Source organism: Meles meles, chromosome 6, assembly GCF_922984935.1.
Source record: "Meles meles chromosome 6, mMelMel3.1 paternal haplotype, whole genome shotgun sequence".
Classification (NCBI taxonomy): domain Eukaryota; kingdom Metazoa; phylum Chordata; class Mammalia; order Carnivora; family Mustelidae; genus Meles; species Meles meles.
In genome coordinates this window covers 5,015,313-5,033,183 of record NC_060071.1, presented here as the reverse complement: position 1 = coordinate 5,033,183, position 17,871 = coordinate 5,015,313, and the positions used below count along the sequence as shown (strand labels likewise).

Genomic DNA, 17,871 nt, shown 5'->3' with positions numbered 1-17,871 from the left:
GGGTCGGGGTCCAGCCCTGAGCGGCGCCGCCCCCGCCCGCCCGCCCCGCCCCGCCGCCGTCGGGCCCGCGCGGCGCAGCTCGCCTCGGGGCGGGAGGCCGGAGGCGGGAGCGGGAGGCCGGAGGCCGGGCCCGGGCCGGGGCAGCCCCTCCGCCGCGCCGCCCTGGGCCGGCGCCCAGGTCCGAGTCGCCTTCCGCCCGCCCCCCTCCCTCGCCCGCCCGCGGCCCCAGCCGGGTCCCGCCGCCAGCCCGGCTCCCGCCCCCGCTCCGCCCCCGGAGCCGCAGCCCCGCCCGCCACCGCCGTCGCCATGTTGTGGCTCCCGCAGCCGGCGCTGGGGACGCGCGCGGCCGAGCCCGGGGCCTGCCGCCGCCGCCGCCGCCAGGTAAGCGCCCCCCCGCGGGCCGGGCCGGGGCCGGGAGCCTGCGGGCCGGGGCCGCCGCCGCCGCCGAGGCCGCCCCAGCCCGCCGGCCGGGGCCGCGCCGAGCCGGGGCCGAGCCCGCGCCCGCGCCGCGGCCCTGCAGCCGGGCGGACCCTGCGCGCCGCCCGAGGCGAGGCGGCAGCCACTTCCCCCGACCGCCGCCTGGCGGGCCCCTGCCGCCACCCCAGCCCGCCTCCGGCCGCCCGCCCCCGCCGCCGCCGCCGCGACCCGCCGCCGCCCTCCCCGCGCGGGGCCGCCGGCCGCCCCCGGCCACAGCCCGCGGCCCCCCGCCCGGGCGCGGATAACGGTGCCGCCTCGCCCCGCCGGCCGCCCTGTCAGCCCTTCCGTCCCCCGCCGCGCCGAGAGCTGGCGCCGTTCTGGGCGGACACTTCGGGGGTCGACCGCGGCGCCCCTCGGTCCCCCCCCCGCCGCCGCCCAAGTTCTGAGCCTGGGGGAGGTTTCTTCGGGAGCAGACAGGTATTCCTGCTCCCGAGTTGGGGGTCTTGGGGGGGCCAGGCCTGCTGACCAGGGGGGAAATGATCTCTCTGCAGGGGCTCTTCCTGCCAACCTGGGAGCGTGTGTGCGGGGGGGGGGGGGGGAGGCTCAATGTGACCCGAGGGAGGACAGGGGAGCGTCTGCTGGACAGATGGCCTCCTGGCCTTGGAGCAGCGTGTGCGAGGGGGAGGGGTCCATACGACCTTAGGTCTGCCTGTTCCTGAGAACCCCAGGATGATGGGAGCTGCTCAGGGATTTTTAACTTTCTGTTTCTCTGAGTAGGCCAGAGGGAGCACTAAAAGTCCTGGATTGGAATAAATCCACAGGCCCACCCAGGGAAGCGTGTCTGGCACCCAGGACTGGCCTAGGATAGGACTGGCAGTAGGAGAATGGGACTCGGGGGTAAGATGGTATTTGGCTTAGGGTTGGCCCACTTGCCTTCAGCTCTCTGTTCATACAGGCCTTCTAGGGTGCATCTGTTGGTGTGTACAGTGTGGCTGAGCATACAGGATGTGGACACAGATGCCTGGCCTGGTGGGTGCTTGCTGGGATTTCATGGGTCTGTTTCCTCAAACTCACAGGTACACTGCACAGTGAAAGAGAGGAGGAAGCATGGTGCTAGCACACGTATTGTGACCGTTTTCCCAATGGTCACAGCTTTGAGTCACTCAGCAAATTTTTACTGAGCACTTACTATGTGCTGGGTACTGGATAAGGTGTTGGGAGGATGGACAGAAGGACATGTTTTTGGCTTGAGCTGGTAGCCTAGTGGGAAAGCCCAATAATAAATAATCTGGAAATTTCGTTCCGTGCCGAATATTTGTCAACAAATATGTGCCGTGCGTTGTTTTAGATGCTGTGAAGAAAGCAAACAGAAATACCTGCCCTCTGGTGTGTGTGTGTGGGAAGTAGCAGGAGCCTGGGAAAACAGATTGTGAAAAATGCAGCCTCTTCAAAAGGGGCTAAATGTTGGGGAGAAACAGAAGACAGGGAAGGAGGATATGAGATACTGGGTGGGGGTTGAATTTACATTCAAGTGGCCCTGGAAGGCCTTCTTGGAAGGTGTCTTTTGAATAAAACTTTGAAGGAGGCGGTAAACTGATCATTTCAAACTGGGCTGAGCTCGAGGAAGGAAAGAGGACCAGAATGCCGAGAGTGATGGGCCTTGGTTTGATCTGGGGGCTTTGGGAAGGCTTCCCCGAGGAAGTGACGTCTGGGCTGAGACCCGAAGGAGGGTTAAGAGTTAACCATGTGTGGAGCAGCACGGAGCTTGGCGAGTTGGAGGAAGTGAAAGAGGCCTGTGTGGCTGGAGGGGGAGAGGGAGAGGGGAGGTAAGTCTGTAGAGAGGTGAGTTAGAGCACAGGGGGCCTTGGGACAGAAAGTCTCCTTCCCCACCCATCCCTCAACTTCGGTCTGTATCCGCAGTGAAATTAGGAACCTTTGAAGGGTTTCAAGTGATTGACATGATGACATTTACATTTTAAAAGGTCTCTGGCCGCAGTGTGGGGGAATGGACTTTGAGATAAGCAGGTAAGGGGAGGCTTTCTCCTTGAGTGGTCTAACTACTTGATCCGCTTGGAAAAGCCGCAGAGAGTCTGGGGGAGATCCTTTTCCTCAGAGTCCATCTTGTGCAGCTTTTAGGAAGGCAAAGGAAGACCAATGAGCATTTATGGAGTGCCTGCTAGATGGAAGAATCAGTTTGAGAGACTTCTGCAAACATCATATTTAAGTTCAGCCTCTCTGCAACTTAAGAGAAAGGGCTTGCCCTGCCCTTTTTACAGATACAAGCCCTGAGGGGATAGATGACTTACCCAAAACCACATTTGTAACATAATCTGGATTCAAACCCAGGTCTCCTGGATCCCAGAGCCCACTGGCTCTGGAAACAAACTACTGGAGTTTGCATCTTGCTTCTGCCACTTGCTAACAGAATGACTTTGAGTTTAATTTCTTATGTGCCTCAGTTTCCTGTTTGGAAAGGCCTCAGGCTTTTCCCAGCTTAAATGTAGATCAAAGTAGCTATCTCATAGGATTGGTAAATGCAGATAAAAGTACCTACCTCATAGGGCTGTTGTGCATATCAGATTAAACAAGCCACGTAGACAAAGCACTTACCTCACATGTTAGTTGCTATTATTACATTTTTAAAACTTTCATGCTGTCTCTTAGCTATGTTGTGGTCACATTGGATGAGATTAAATATATAGATTTAATTTAAAATTTTAAATTTTAAAGATTAAACTTAAAATTTAGTTCTTGGATTCCGGGAGACTCTTTTTTTCCTCCCCTTTTCTTTAAATAATGCCAGGGTTCCATGTAATCAATCATTCAACATTGATCTCCCATTTCGTTCTTGACACTGTGGTAGGACTTTTGGATACAAAGTGAGTTCCTTTCCTTCAGAACCTCAGGGTATCCAGGGGAGGTCAGATATGTAAACAAAGGAGCTACAATGTACTTAAGAAGTTCTCTAATGCTCACTGGTTAGAGAGCTGTTGGGAGCGGTAGGAACTAAATGCCTAGGGGGAGTAGGGAAGACTTTGGAGGCAGAAGTGGCTTTTGAACTGGGCTTTGGAGGAAGAATAGGAGTTTTACAGGCGAGTGAGGCTGGACAAAGGACAGTCTAGGTAGAGAGAGCTATGTGTGAAAGCGCGGAGCCCTGCGAGGCTTGGTTGGTCTGGGCAGGAGCCTGGGAAGCTGAGTTGGAGCTGTGAAAGGCCGGTCAAGTTTGGATTTTATTCTACAAGCCACAGAGAGAATTAGATGAGTATTAGATAGATACATTAGATACACACCATGGTCGGTGCTGGAGTTCGGGAGTGGAGACAGATGTCATTCTGGAGGTGGCTTTATTTTCTCGGGATCACTGTGTTTTAGGATCTGGTCCTCAGTTTCATAGTCCTAAAATTCAGATTTTGTAGGGCACTCGGAGCTTATTGGATCCAGGCAGACTGACTCACTAACCAAACTTGGAAGATACTGATGCATAAACTTAGGGTATTAACTGGCCATGAGAAATGAAACTGCAGAATGACAGATGTTCTGTCTTCTGGCCATCCCCCACCCCTTCTGGCCAGGGCTGGGACATATTAACAAACTCTTGCTCCTCAATTCCTGTTTGTTTTTCTCAGGCGGGTGAAGATTCATCCTTTTCGTTAACACAGTCTTGACTTAAGCTCCATACAGTGTGGGCAGCCACTATTATTAATTGATAGAATGCACGATTCTGTATGGTGTGGGTTGGATCATATGTTTGTGACTCTTAAGGAAGAGGAGGAATAACTTTTTAGAAACAAAATACTGGAAAAGGGTCTTCCTCAGAATTGGTATCCAGATTCCAAGTGGTGTGGGTAGTCTTGTAGCTAAAGGGTGGTTGTGGACAGATGTATTGGAAATTGTTCTGGGAACAGAGGTCTGTGAACCCAGGGAGGGGGCGGGGAGCTTTTGTTCACACTGGAAGAAGAGATTGGTTTAGAATTTTCATTTTCCCTACACATCGGAGACAAAAAATAAAGTAGTAACTCCTCCCCTCTACTCAGCCTGGTCATGGTGAGCTTTCCTACTGGATTGGAATCTTTGTGGGGTCTGAGCCTCATCTTAACCTTCTTTCTGCTTCTGCAAAGCTGGGAAGGGTGGTGGATCTTCTAGAGTTTTGAATCTGTGTTTTTCTGTAGTGAAAAATAAAATCCAAATAGACCAACCTAGACTGTGGACTAATTATTTTTCTTTTAAAACTGTAAAAAGAATTACACCAGAATATTCAAGTAGAAAACGCAGGGGGCACAGATAGGTATACTAAGGAAATACAACTTACTGGTAAGTCCTCTAACCCAGAACACTGTTAACATTTTAATATTTAGTGTTTATATTAGATCTTTATCCCCAGCTCTATCTTTATATGTAACTTCGTTTTAACTTTTTCTTTTCCATAAAAAATAGGAACACCTGAATAGGAGAGAATTCTGGATGCAGAGCAGTTGCGTGTACTTATAAAGCTGTGTTCGCTCCAGTGTTCTAGGCATGTAGCATTGTGATATCCATTAGCTAATTAATACTGAGAAACGTTTTAGGATCAGAGTGGTACTTCCGCCAACCATTTACTTTTATTTGAAGTGGGAAGCGTGTATTTGTTGAAATGACCGATCTGATCCTTTTTATAACTCAAAAGTTAATGACCACCTTTCCAGTTCCCTGTCACCCACAGAGTCATTCCTCAAACCTCTCAGCACTTCTGGGGTGTCCACTGTTCACTGTGTGACTTTGGGTAAGTCCTTTACCTTCTCCATTTTTTTATTCTCGAGGTGTTGGATCAAGAGGTAATGGTGCCCCTTTTCTGTCACTAACACCCTCCAGGAGATGAAAAGGCTGAGGATATCCATACTTGTGATTGATTGTGCAAAGACTGCCACAGCGTTGAGTGAAAAAACAGGAGTGTGTCCACTGAGCAGATTAACTCCTGGGCTCCAGTCGGAGTGTGTGTTTTTTGGGGGAGGGGAGCTGAGGGGGATCTGCATCACTTTGTTTTGTCTGTTGATGAGAGCTGCACAGTTATTGGGGAGCCCCCTAGAAAAATACTTTGGGCAGTTCAGAGGTGGCATTAAGGGTCTTGTGCAAAACTAAGTCGCCAGGATTATTCAGAGAATGGAGACCTCCTCCCCTCTAGGGTTAACTCCGAATGGACCCCCTCTCGTCTGCAGAACAGTTTGCTGGGAGACCTCCTTCCCGCTGAGTGGTGGGATTGGGTGGTTTTGGCTTTTGTTTACATGTTTGCCTGTCACTTGAATTTTCTCAAGGTTTGTGTATCCTCTTTATAAAAACAACCAGTTAGTCTGTTTTCATTTTGGAGATAAGCTTGAATGGCCTAAGGCAAAAACTCAAGCTGCCCAGAAATACGTCCCTACGGAAGAGTCCTGATGTCAGAACCAGCCACCCTCCCTGGTCACTCAGGGGAAGATGCCTTTGTTAGATGTGAGGTGAGTTAGGCTGGGACCTCTGACTGGGCCAGTGCCTGAATTCAGAGGTCCCGGGCTGCACCATCTGGGAGGGGTGATTAGAGTGTGACTTGGCTTCTAGCTGCATTTGGTGGGTGTTTTCTTTTAGAGTGCTTTTAAAGAAATCACTCCTTCTGGGTGTGGTCCCCGGCCTTCGCTCCCCAGGAGACCACAGACTCAGTCTCCTGCTTGTCAACATGGGGCATGCCAGAGGCCTTGGTGTTACCACCTAGGGGTCATGGGACTGTAAAGAGAGGGGTTTCTGTGCATAAGCCTCACATGCATTCCTAGGATTTCTCCCCTTCTGGGGGTTCGGCTCATTCTGGGTGTGAGACGGGAGGGGGGTGGCTACTTCTTTCTCATTTTCATCCACTCTTGGGGCAAAGGAACATCTTCCCCACACTGCCCTGGGCAAGCTGGAGTTGAACATGAGCCGGTGGAGTGGGCTCTGGTTTGCTGCCGGATACAGCATCCTACTCCTGTTTGCCGATTCGGCTCCTAACGTTGAAGTTGTTCCGGGGCAAGCCGAAGGGCAGAGGGAGACCCGAGAGAGGGTTTGAAGACAGGTGTCCATTGTAACTGCAAGCCTCCCGGGGCTATTCTAGGGCCTGAAAACACATCTGAGGCAGAGGTTTGGCATTTTCAGAGGAGAAGGGGGCCCAGGGGTGGGCAGTGAGCAGCTGTTCAGATTCTTCTGGGGCTTGGCCCAGCCCAGGCTCTGGTGTGTATGGGCAAGGGCTGTGCTCTGTCTTGCCTTGCTGGACGGACTCTTCGGATCTGAGCTGAACTGGCTGAGGTTGTAAAAACTTATTCGCTGTCTGAGATGTCATTAGGCCTATAAATCTTCGGGCCCTTAAAAATATTAGATGTGTGATAAATTCTACCGTTATTCTTAATTAGAATGTTTACTTGTATTTAAAATCCCATGGAGTCTTTTTGCAATGGGGCCATCATTGATCGGGAATCCACAGTTGCTTGTGAAAGGCCTAGCCTGGGCCCAACCCAGAGCTGGGTGCTCTGTGGAGCACAAAAGAATCCTGTGAGGTGAACTCTGCCCTCCAGGAGTCCCCCCCCACTGAAAGCAATTAGAGAACAATTTTCTTGCAGACCAGGGATGTCTTAAGGGGGCTTTTCTTGCTGAGGGTAGTGGTTATTTTCACACGGGTCACCCCTCTGAGATGGCTGGGGTTTCCTCTGGGGAACATTCTCTGGTACCCAAAATGGATTGAATGGCCCTTTGGGAGGAGGGAGGTGGCGGCAGTGATGTAATCTCATGGTTCATTTCTTCACTTGTCTCCTGGTGCCACTGTTTCTCCAAGCCCCTGAGCCCGTTAGGAGAAGGTAGCCAGTGACCCACAAAATATGAACCCAGTGCCTGTCATTCCACCATTCTAGCTCCGGCTTTCTGAGTCTAAGGCTTTTGCATTCCCACTTAGACTCCCCTTTTAAAATATTTACACCCCCCTGGGAGAGGTCAGACTCTTAGCAGTTCATCACCAAATAGTAGCTTTAATTACCAGGAATTAATTAAGTCAACTGAGAGAACGACTGGGGCACAGACAGGCACTTGGGGGCAAGAGTATCCGAAGGGACACACTCCTGCAGGGCGGGAGAGAAGTGAGGGCAGCAGAAGAAACTTTGATGACCATTAGTTGCTGCAGGCAGATCCTGTGAACTCTGGGGTCACCCTGGTGGTCCTGCTGGCTGGGGCCTAGGGTGCAGCCTGGGCAGAGCCCTAGCACCGGCCCAGTGGGCTTTGAGGCAGAGGTGGAATTTGTGCTGACTCTTACAGGATTGGCAAGACGCCCCCCCCCCCCCCCCAAAGTAATATATGCTTACTTTGGGAAAGTTTGGAGCATTCAAGAAGAAAAATCCCTCCTAATTTTATAGCTCGTGATAGATGGCTGAGGTGCATAGGGGGAGGGCAGTGACTCTTGGACAGTGTAAGTTCCGGTCCTCCTGAAGCTTCAGTCAAAGACCAAATGCCAGTCCTCGCGGTATCCCTCCGTGTTCTGCATCACCCCCCGCCCCATCTCCTCTGACTCCCTCTGCTCTGGTGTGGGTTCCTTGAGTGCACCAAACACTCCTGTTTGCTCTTCCCTCTGCCTAAAACCTCTGTTCCCCCGTGTTCACACGGCTTGCTGTTGCAGTTGCTTCAGAATTGAAAAAGTAGTCACTCCCATTTCTGATTGCAGTTGAGGAGCTCCCGTCGAGGAAAGCTCTATGACTTGTCCTGAATCTGCTTGTTTGTGACTGTGTGTCTCCATCCGGTGGAACGTCAGCACCCCCGGGGGCAGGGACCCGGCACATAGTAGGTGCTCAGTCACGACCCCTGAGTGAATGAGTACGCGTGCCTGTGGAAGTGCAGGGTGCGTGGCCTGTGGCGTTGGAGCAGGAAAGGGCAGTGTCTGGAAGCTGGAGCGGAAGGAATGGGTGTGGATGGTGTGGGGAGCAGGGACGATCTTGGCAGCAATGGAGACTGGACACCTGGTCCAGTGTGTTCCGGTTGCCGCAATCTTACCTCTTAGTGGTGTGTTGAAGGGGAAGGCAATGATTTGGTCTTCAAAGCAGGTGAAGAAGCTCCTGTGGAAATGTAAAAGCAATGGACTTGGTCTAGGTCTAGAGTATGGAGGTTCTCAAAAGCCTGGCTCGAGGAGCTGTGGTAGGTGATAGAAAACCACTTCAGGGTTTTGAGAAAAGTGAGTGACCTGACGAAAGCAGTGTTTGGGGAAGACTGGTCTCCAGGAGATATGCGGGATGACCGTGGCGGAGAGACAGGCAGGGAGGGGAGAGGCGACAAGGATGTGAAACGGAGGACATCAGTGAGACCGGGTGGGGGCAGGACGCTTCCCATCTTCTGTGTGTCTGCCTTGACAGAGGCTTCCGGCACTCCCAACGGGGTAGAGCTCAAGTATCGTCTGTGGCTTCCAGTGAGTTTTGGAGGCGGGTGGGGTGTGAGTAGGAAGAAGGGGAAAGGGAGAGTCCTCCTTAGGTGTATCAGGCTGGTGGGTCTGAGGTAAGCACGCGATCGTATCCTGCACCGGGCCTGTGCTCGCAGACCGTAACCCAAGATTGGAGCCTTTCTCTTCTTTCCGGTCTGCGAAAATTGTTCCCTGTCTGAAGGTAGCTGTCAGTGCTCTTGGGTTTTCTTTTGAACCTATACACTTACCAGGACTGTATCTGAAATCCATTTTGTTCGATCGCCTTCTTTCAACTTCATTTTTTGTCTCCATAGTTTTATCTGTTTTTCAAAAGAAATTGTCTTTGACTCACAAACCCATTTGGATTGGGTTAATTGACTGGAAATACTTATTTCTAAATGGTTTCTGTTTCATTAGGCTTCTAGCCTGTTTTTAAAGAGGCTTTTGCCAAGATGAGATCAGTGGAGCAGGGATTTGGCTATAATCAACTTCCTCCCTGTGATCTTTTGGTGTGAGCTATGTGTTGAGATTGGTGTTTCTGATCCATTCAGTCGCAGAATAAGTATTTGAGTGCTTGCTGTGTGCCAGGCACTGTTTTAGGCACTGGGATTGTAATAGGAAATAAATAAAAATCTTACCTTCATGGAACTCATTCTAGTGTGTGTAGGCTTATAGATAACAAGCAAAATATAAAGTATGATGGAGAAAAACAAAGCAAGGATGGAGGTTAGGGAGGTTTGGTGGGGAGGCAGATTTTTTCTTTTAAATATGGAAATCAGGGAAGTCTCACTGATAAAAAGACGTTTAAGCAGAGATCTGCCCGAGGGAGCCATGCAGACACCCGAGGGAGGAGCCATCAGGGTAGAAAGAAAAGCAGGAGACAAAGTCCTTGAAGCCAGAGAAAGCTTGAGGAGTTTTGGGAGCAGCAAGGAGATCAGTGTGGCTGGGGCTGGAACGAGATGGAGGAAGTACGGGAGAGAAGGCCTGAGTGGTCCCACCGGCTTGTAAGTCCTGATGGGGAACCCGAATGAGAGGAGAAGCCCCCAGTAGCTCCGCCTCCTTCCTGGAAGTGTTGCCTTGGTTGCCGGCCATGCCGAGGGGCTTATGCAGTGACTCTTGGGTGAGGGTGGGCATGGGAGTCTGAATCATCTGGGAGTCTCTCTTGGGCCAGCTGCTTGGGTCATCCTGGCCTCCGGGGCCATCTGGAGCACTGGTGCCATTTCTGGGATTCATTCAATGCCAACGCCATTGTTCCATAGCCACCAGGTAACTGTCACAGCTTTGGATACCCGGGTTCACTGCGGTCAGTTTCCAGAGAGGTCCAGAAGTCTGCATTGTTAGCAAGCTTTTGGGGTGATTTTTGAGGCCACTGCTCCCTGGACCACACTTTGGTCTATAGACCGTGGTTCTCAGCCCCAGAATTATCCATCACCTGTGGTGGTTTTAAAGGATGCCTGGCCCCATCCCTAAAGATGCTGATTTAATTGGTCTGAGTTGGGGTTAGGCATTAGTCTTGCTCCTGACCTCTTCCTAATGTACATCCAGGGCTAGAATCACTCGTCCGAGGATTAAATAAGCCTCGTACCCGGTACCTGATGGGGGTGTGTGAATGGGTAACTGTGAGTAAGGGACTTCATTCCGCCCCTCTGGGAAGGCTAAGGCAGGGCCGGTCACCTTGCCAGGGATAACAGGCATCTTTCCCAGTGATGTTTACGTGCTTCATCTCATTTGGCTTCATCTCATTTGACGGCCTCCCTTCTCGGGCTCTGCTTCCTTGCTCATAGAGTCAGTGGCTTAAATGTAATGGTTTCCTGGAGTCTCTTTGGCTCTGACCGTTCTTAATCTTTCTGGTGTTGGAAGAACCTCTAAATCAGAACAGCGTTCTAGGACACTGTTTACTGACGTTGAGTCTTAGAACACCCTAAGGTGCGTCATGATTATGGCAAGGGCTTGTAGCGAATGTCTCAGTGGTGAATTGAAGGAAGATGTGTTCCATCTCCCTGGCAAGAGGAGGGTGCTGGAAAACTGAAATGTGTGCCATCGGACCCCGGTTCAGAGCTCCTAACGGAACCCCTGCCTTGGTCCATGGAGGCAGGTGGGAGCCTGGGCGTTCTTGGCTCGCCCACTCACTGGGGTGAGTTCCTTGCGAAGTGGAAATTGTGTTTTATAAACTGTAAAGCTTCTATAAATCCAGCGAGAAGCAGGCAGCCTGGGTCAGCGATGCCTGATACTCAGGCAGGCCAGCCCCTCTCTGACCCCGAGCTGCGTTACTGGGGACAGGAGGCAGTTCGAATAACCTGATGGAATCCAGTGGCCGCAGGAGCTAAGGTTAACCGGGACTAAATAACCAGGCCCATTCTGGAGCGCCTCAGAACGAACGCACCTGGGAGACGTGAAACACCCCTCTGCCTGGCACCCGGGTCTCTGATTTTTGTCCTTGCTGGGACGGCACAGTGTCTGCTTCTTAGTTTGTGTTTTGAAATGTGATGGTCCAGTAAGAAGAAGAAAAGGTTTAGGGGAAGAAAGTTTTTCTGTTTCTCTTCTGTGGAATTGGTATTGTGAGTTTCCTTCCCTTCCCTTTAAAATTTTTCCGCTCATACTGTCTCTATCTGTATTTCGAATCCAAACTAAATGCTGGTCTCTCAAAGTTGAGACAAAAATGAAGTCAAATGAGGGAATGCCAAATTAGAGTAAGCGTGAGCAGAATTTGAAATGCGACTTTTCACTCCATCATTTGTGGGCACAGACCTGATGGGCCATTAACCAGTTTCTCCACACTGGCCAGTTCAACCCGAATCTCGGGGCGCTGTGACCAAGCACGAGAAGTTTTCCAAAGTTCCGGAGGCGATGCTGGTGCTCAACTACGGTAAAGATCACCTGGTTTTAAAAAACGGCTCTACCAGCTTTTCTGTATCTTCTCTCATTCTTATCCCCTGGTTCAGTGCTTGTCCGTTTCCTGTCCCCGCTCCTGTGACTTTCCCCAGCTTGCCTGGCCCTCTGCTTCCTCCACTTCAGCCGGCCTCCTGAGCTGTGTGGAGGGGTGGGTAACTTGCCTCCCCCCTGTGCACGCTTCTGACCAGCCCGACATTTAGGGATCCGGCAGTCTTCTGGGGCTCTCTGGAAAACTAGGAGGTAAAGCCTGCTGGCCCCTGAGGTTGGTGGCATAATGCTGAACATGTGTGTTTGCTATGTTGAAGGCAGTGTTGTAAGAACTTCACAAATATTAACTCATTGAATCCCTACAACAGCCCCATTTTACACACAGGGAAAATGACACAGAGGTGAAGAAACCACCACAAGGTCAAATGGCCAGCGAGTCTCGGAGCTGGGTTTGAGGTCACGTGGAGCCTGTGCCCTGAACCACCACACCGTGACGGGGAGGGGGAGACGCTCTGCAGCCTTGAATCTGGGGCTTTGAATTTATGTTTGGAGATTTTCTCAGGGTCCGACATACACTTTTATTTCTGTGATTATTACCTTAACTTACGTAGACATTTACCTTTAGGCCTACTTAAAAATGTTTTATTTTTCTTCTTTCCTTAGGTGGTGGTTGGAAACTAGACCATGTGCCTAGGTAGATGTTATTCCTTTCTCCATAGCTCTCCATCCCTAGCAACGCTCACCACGCCCTTGTTTTGAGAACCTCTCTGAGGTATGATGTCTAGGCTGACCTGAGCTGGCCTTGAAGAGACACAAGTGATGTCTTTATGTTCCTTGGTGCCTTTTTTTTTTTTTTTTCTAATTGTGGCAAAACATACATAACAAAATTGACCATTTTAACCATTTTTAAGGTACTGTTGAGTGGTGTTAAGTACATGCACAGTTTTACAACCATTACCGCCATCCGGAATCTTTTCATCACCCCAGACTGAAACTCTGTACCCGTCAAACACTAACTCCCTGTCCTTTCTCCCCCTTAGCCTCTGGTAACCACTGTTATGCTTTCTGTCTCCATGACGTGACCCCCCCAGGAACCTGGATTCCTAGGTGGGATCATACAGTATTTGTCCTTTGCCACGTGGCGGATTTCACTCAGGGATGTCCTCAAGGCTCATCCATGCTGTAGTGTGTGTCTTGGACCTTTGTGTCTTTTTAAGGCCAAATAATATTCTGTTGTTTATTTATATCACATTTTGTTTACCCGTTCATCTGTTCATGGACACTTGGGTTGCTTTCATCTTTTGGGTGTTGTGTATAATGCTGCTATGAACACGTGTGTAGGAAGTACTCTTTGAGACCCTGCTTTCAGGTCTTTTGGGGATGTCCCCAGAAGTGGACTTGCTAGAATAGACGGTGGCTCTGGGTTTAGTTTTCACCAGGAGCTGCTGTATTGTTTTCCTTAGTGGCTGCACCAGGTTATGTTCCCACCAGCAGCCCAGGATTCTGATTTCCCCACGTCTTCACCAGCACTTGTTACTTTCTGGAATTTGGGTGGTTGTGTTGTGTAATAGCTGTCCTAATGGGTGTGACCTTGGTGGTTATCTGGTTGGGCTCACCGAGTCCACTACCCAAGGATCTGGTCCTAAGAAAGCGGAAATACTCCCATGTAGAGACCTCCGCCTCCGCCTCCCCCACATCCAGTAGTTACTAACTTGTGGCTAATCCTGTTGCATTTATGAACACCCTCCTCGAGCTCTTCCTTCTGCTCTGTGTCATTTTGAGGCAAATCCCAGACATCACATCATTTTATTATTTATTTTTAAAGACTTTATTTATTAACTTGAGAAAGGGAGAGTGAGTGCAAGCGGGAGAGGGACAGAGGGAGAGAATCTCAAGCAGACGCCAGGCTGACGTGGAGCCCAGCACGGGACTCGATCCCAGGACCCTGGGGTCATGACCTGAGCCAAAACCAGGAGTCGGGGCGTTTAACCGACTGGGCCACTCAGTCACCCCAATATCATTTTATCTGTAGATATTTCACTTTATGTCTGAAAAAGAGAAGGAATTTTAATATTCCATTTGTCTGATGGTAGAAGGGCACATAGGTGTGTTTCTTTAGGTCCCTTATTCCCTGTCCTTCCCTTGGGCACACATGCAGACACCTCGATGTAACGTCTGTTGCCGTACCCTGTGGTTGGTGAGAAGCTTGCTTTCCTGAAGAAGGCCGGCTGCCCTTGGGTCTGAGGCGCCGTGGTGAAAGAGCCCACCCAGTCTCCGTTGAGAGGGGAGAGAGCAGAGGGAAGAAGAAGGGATGAGGAAGACCGTGTGTGTGAGAAAGAGAGTGATGGAGGGGAACCACAGCATACCCTAAGAATGTTAGCATGTTCCTTCCCCCTGCCCTCTCCCCACAACCCCTCGTCTACAGAAAACCCTTTGATTTTGGAATCTTCGGGACTGTAGTTTGCCCGTGGTCGATGAGACCGGTGACACACATAGAGCCACCAAACACATGGGTGCCGGAGATGAGGAAAAAGTCATCCTGTGGAGTGGCTACTTTCTCTTTTCTGGGGCCCTTTTTGTTCAGAGAGTGGAGGCTTGGTTCCCAGCAGGTCTGAGGCTACAGGTTTTTGCTTCTGTTTGGGAGTCCCTACTACCGGGAGATGATGCTTTTACAAAACTCTGCAGGAGGGCCTCCCGGAGGGTGCTGCGTGGACAAAGAGGAGTCCTCTCCTTTCCTCTTAGTTTCTGGGTTCTGCCCCTTTTCAATAAAATGCAGTGCCCACGGGACTGCTAAGATCTGTTTCCAAGTCAGGAAAGGGAAAGGGGGTGAGGGTTACAGTGTATCAGTTTTGTCTCCATTCTCAGCTCTGTTTAAACTTTGTTGCCTGTAACTGGTTTCCGTGTGTATCATCTCAGTCAGCTGACGGGTGCTACCTATGGCAGGCTCCCTCCTCTTTTATCCCCTCTTCTTTTTATCTTTAAAAATAACAGCTTTATTGAGATAAAATTCGTATGCCATGCAATTCACCCATTTAAGCACACGCCTCAGTGGTTTGTAGTATATTCAGAGTCACATCCCCTTTTCTTAAGACTGTGCCCTGCCCTTCCTTCTTGGTCTCGGAGGGAGCCCGCCCTCTCTGCTGGCATCACACGGATCCCATCTGCAAGACGATGAGCTTATCGTAGGGACGTTGGCCAGTGGTTACTTCCCAGAGGTTCAGTATTGAACTTAGCCCTGCAGGAGCCCAGGACACACGGTCAAGTGCTACTTTGGGGAGACCCCTTCCCACTGGCAAACCCCCATCACCACTCAGGGTCTCTGTGCTTATAAAAAGTGAAACACAAATTATGCTGCAAACTTGCCAGCTGCTTTACTATGAATAAAGCTATGTGGGAACCCGTGACTCCCCTTGAACAGTCTTAGTTCCGGGCAGGTGAGCCTGTCAACTCATTCCTCCTTTCTAGCGGCAGAGTACCTTCCCGTAAACACAGCGGAGCTTAACAGAGACAGTGGAGGCGAGCGGATACAGAACACGTCAGGGGGTGGGAAGGGACTGAGACTGATGGCAAGCGCGGGGAATGGCCCGTGCAGCGGTCATGGGAGGCTCCTGGCGGAGGGACCATTGAGTAAAGACCTGGTGGCCGCGATGAGGGAGGCCCTGGAGATCTGAGGGGACTTTCCGAGCAGAGGGAGCAATAGCCCCAAAGGCTCTGAGCGGGGCCATGCTTGAGGAACGGGGTGGAGGCCTGTGCCTGCCCCGGGCCGCCTGGGTGACAGAGAGAGGCGGGGGAGATGGAGGCCGCGGAGGCCGCCCTGCGGGAAGGCTGGAGTTCACCCTGCGGGAGAGGGGCAGGTGTTCCAGGAGAGGAGGAGTGTGATCCGCTGGGTGTGTTAGCAGCCGCACCCTGGCTGGCGTGTTGAGAATGAGCGGCAGAGGAAGGAGGGCAGGCTTTCGCAGGGACCTGGGAGAGCGATGATGCTGGTTGGAGGCAGTGGGAAATGGTTGCATTCGGAGGAGTTTTGGAGGAGCTCTTGACGGGATTTGCTCTTGGACTGGAATCACGGTATGAAGGCAAGAGAGCGCCTGAGGAGGTCAGATGTGGCCTCAGCGACGGGAAGGACAGAGCGGTCACCTGCCGTAGGGGGATATTGAGTTAGGCTCGGACGGACTACGTTTGAGCTGCCTGTCCGCGTAGAACCCCAAATGTAGAATTGAGGGGATACCAGCTCAGTAATAGGGGGTACCTCTAGTAGGGCTTATGAAGTAGCAGAAGAGAGAATATTTTACTGAAGTTACTGTAGCAAAAGTCAAAATTATGCCCTGAGAGGAGTAAGGGAATCAAAAGGGAGCACAGAGAAGCCCACGGAGGGGACCACGGCCAGAGAGAGTCCCTCTCCCTTCCTTGCCTGGAAGCCAGTGCCCTGATGAGCCTTCCGTGGCACCCCCGATGTGTGGCTGCTGGCCGTTTGCAGTGGGTCGTGTGCGGGGCCCTTGGGAGCAGGGGCTGGGCCTTCCCTTCATGTCCTCACTGCCAGGCATGCCTTGGCATCTGGCGAAGCTGCCAGAATGGATGAGCTCAGCACCCACCTACCTATGCTCCTCCCTCACTCCCTCTCTCCTTCTCTTTCTTCCTTCCCTCAATATTTTTTTTCTTAAAATTTTATTTTTAAGTAATCCCTACACCGAACGTGGGCTCGAACTCACAATGCTGAGATCAAGAGTCACGCGCTCCACCAACTGAGCCCGGTGCCCCGACCCGCTCCTTTCCAAGCCCAAGTTCTCCGCGTGTAAAATGAGGAGGGTGGACTAGGCCAGTGCACGGGAATCACCAGGGAGGCTCTAAAAAAAATGCAGGGATCCATCCCAGACTGGTCAAATCTCGATTCCCGAGTAGGAGCTTGGGGTTCTGTGTTTGAAAGTCACCCACTCCCCGTGTTGTTCTTTTGCAGTCGGTCCGGGAGCAGTCTGCAGACGTGTATTTGGAAGCCACCGGACCAGATCATTTCTGAGGTCCCCTTCAGCTCTAACATCCTGTGAGTCTTGTTAGAATGTTTGCAATGTAATTCTCTTCCTGGGAAGTGGGATTTTTTGGTTGGGGTGGAAGGGCCCGGAAGGGGAGAGGAGAAGCTGCCTCTGGGGGCCAAGTGTACCTTGGGCAGGACAAAGGGGCAGGTGTGTCAGCTGGGGTTTGGGGAGGCACTGAAGAACGGTCCCGGGAGGGAACACTGGGGAGGGTCTGTGAGCAGTGACAGCTTACTCGCCCCTGGGAACCACATGTGTTAGGTCTCAGAAATAGAGGTAAAGGACGGGACCGCAACTTTGGAGAGGCTTTATGGGCTGATGAGAAAACTCAGGATCCCATCTCGCCGTGGGAATCGCTCCTACAGCAGAAGGCAGGGGAGGGGGCGGGGTGCGGGGGACTGGTGTCTCGGTATTCAGAGAACGCATGTGGAGAAGGGGGCCCTGGAGCGGAAGCTTAGGGCAGACGAGGCGTTCTCAGGCAGGTCTGTGTTGGGGGCCGGTGGGGTGGGCTGTCGGGTGTTCTGGAGTCAGGAGGAGTGTCCCAGGCCCTGACACAGAGGCAGTTTGTGAGAACTGCCTGTGAATGAAAGGCACCCCGGGAAGTCACTGGGGAGGTGGGCAGAGACCAGATGGGAACAGGCTCTCCACGCTGGCTGGAGACGTGGAACTATCTCCTGGAGGGGACGGGCATCTTGAGGAGAACGTCTCTGGATCAGATGCATGTGTTCCTGTAACCACTGTGGCAGAGTGTACGTTGGAGGGGGCTGAGACCAGATGGAGGAGAAGACAAGCGAAAAGCTTTGCTGTTCTGCCTGGGTCCATCGTCCACCGGGACATCTGCTTTCATGTACTGCTGAGGTCTCTTTGGTCTGCCCTTTGCTGACCATTAGAGTACCAGATGCCTCATGAAATGAAACACCGGCTGCTGACCGACTCAGAGCGCCCACGTCTGGGGCCCCTGAGACGCACAGGCAGGCCTCCGATGTGTACTCGGGGGGGGGGGGCAGGGCCAGGCGTATGGAAGAGGGTCTGCTTGTCCACTTCAGGAGTTAAATTTTATGTAGAAATCCATAGTTTTAGGATAATTTGCCCAGCCATTGTAGCCTGGCCTATTCAGGGGCTCAGAGATCCTTCAAGTTAGTT

The 17,871-nt window shown here is 51.8% G+C and overlaps 1 protein-coding gene across 2 annotated transcripts in view; it reads left to right on the top strand.

Moving 5' to 3' along the window:
- The first annotated feature begins 278 nt into the window (after positions 1-278).
- ZNF592 (zinc finger protein 592) overlaps positions 279-17,871 on the top strand; it is a 48,705-nt gene continuing 31,112 nt past the window's right edge. The window contains exons 1-2 of one of the 2 annotated variants that reach the window (XM_046010262.1): positions 279-381; positions 16,656-16,739. The gene's annotated coding sequence lies outside the window, so the exon portion shown is untranslated. Of the gene's footprint in view, positions 382-12,367; positions 12,477-16,655; positions 16,740-17,871 lie in introns of those variants that run through there. The other variant, XM_046010264.1, reaches the window with a different exon arrangement.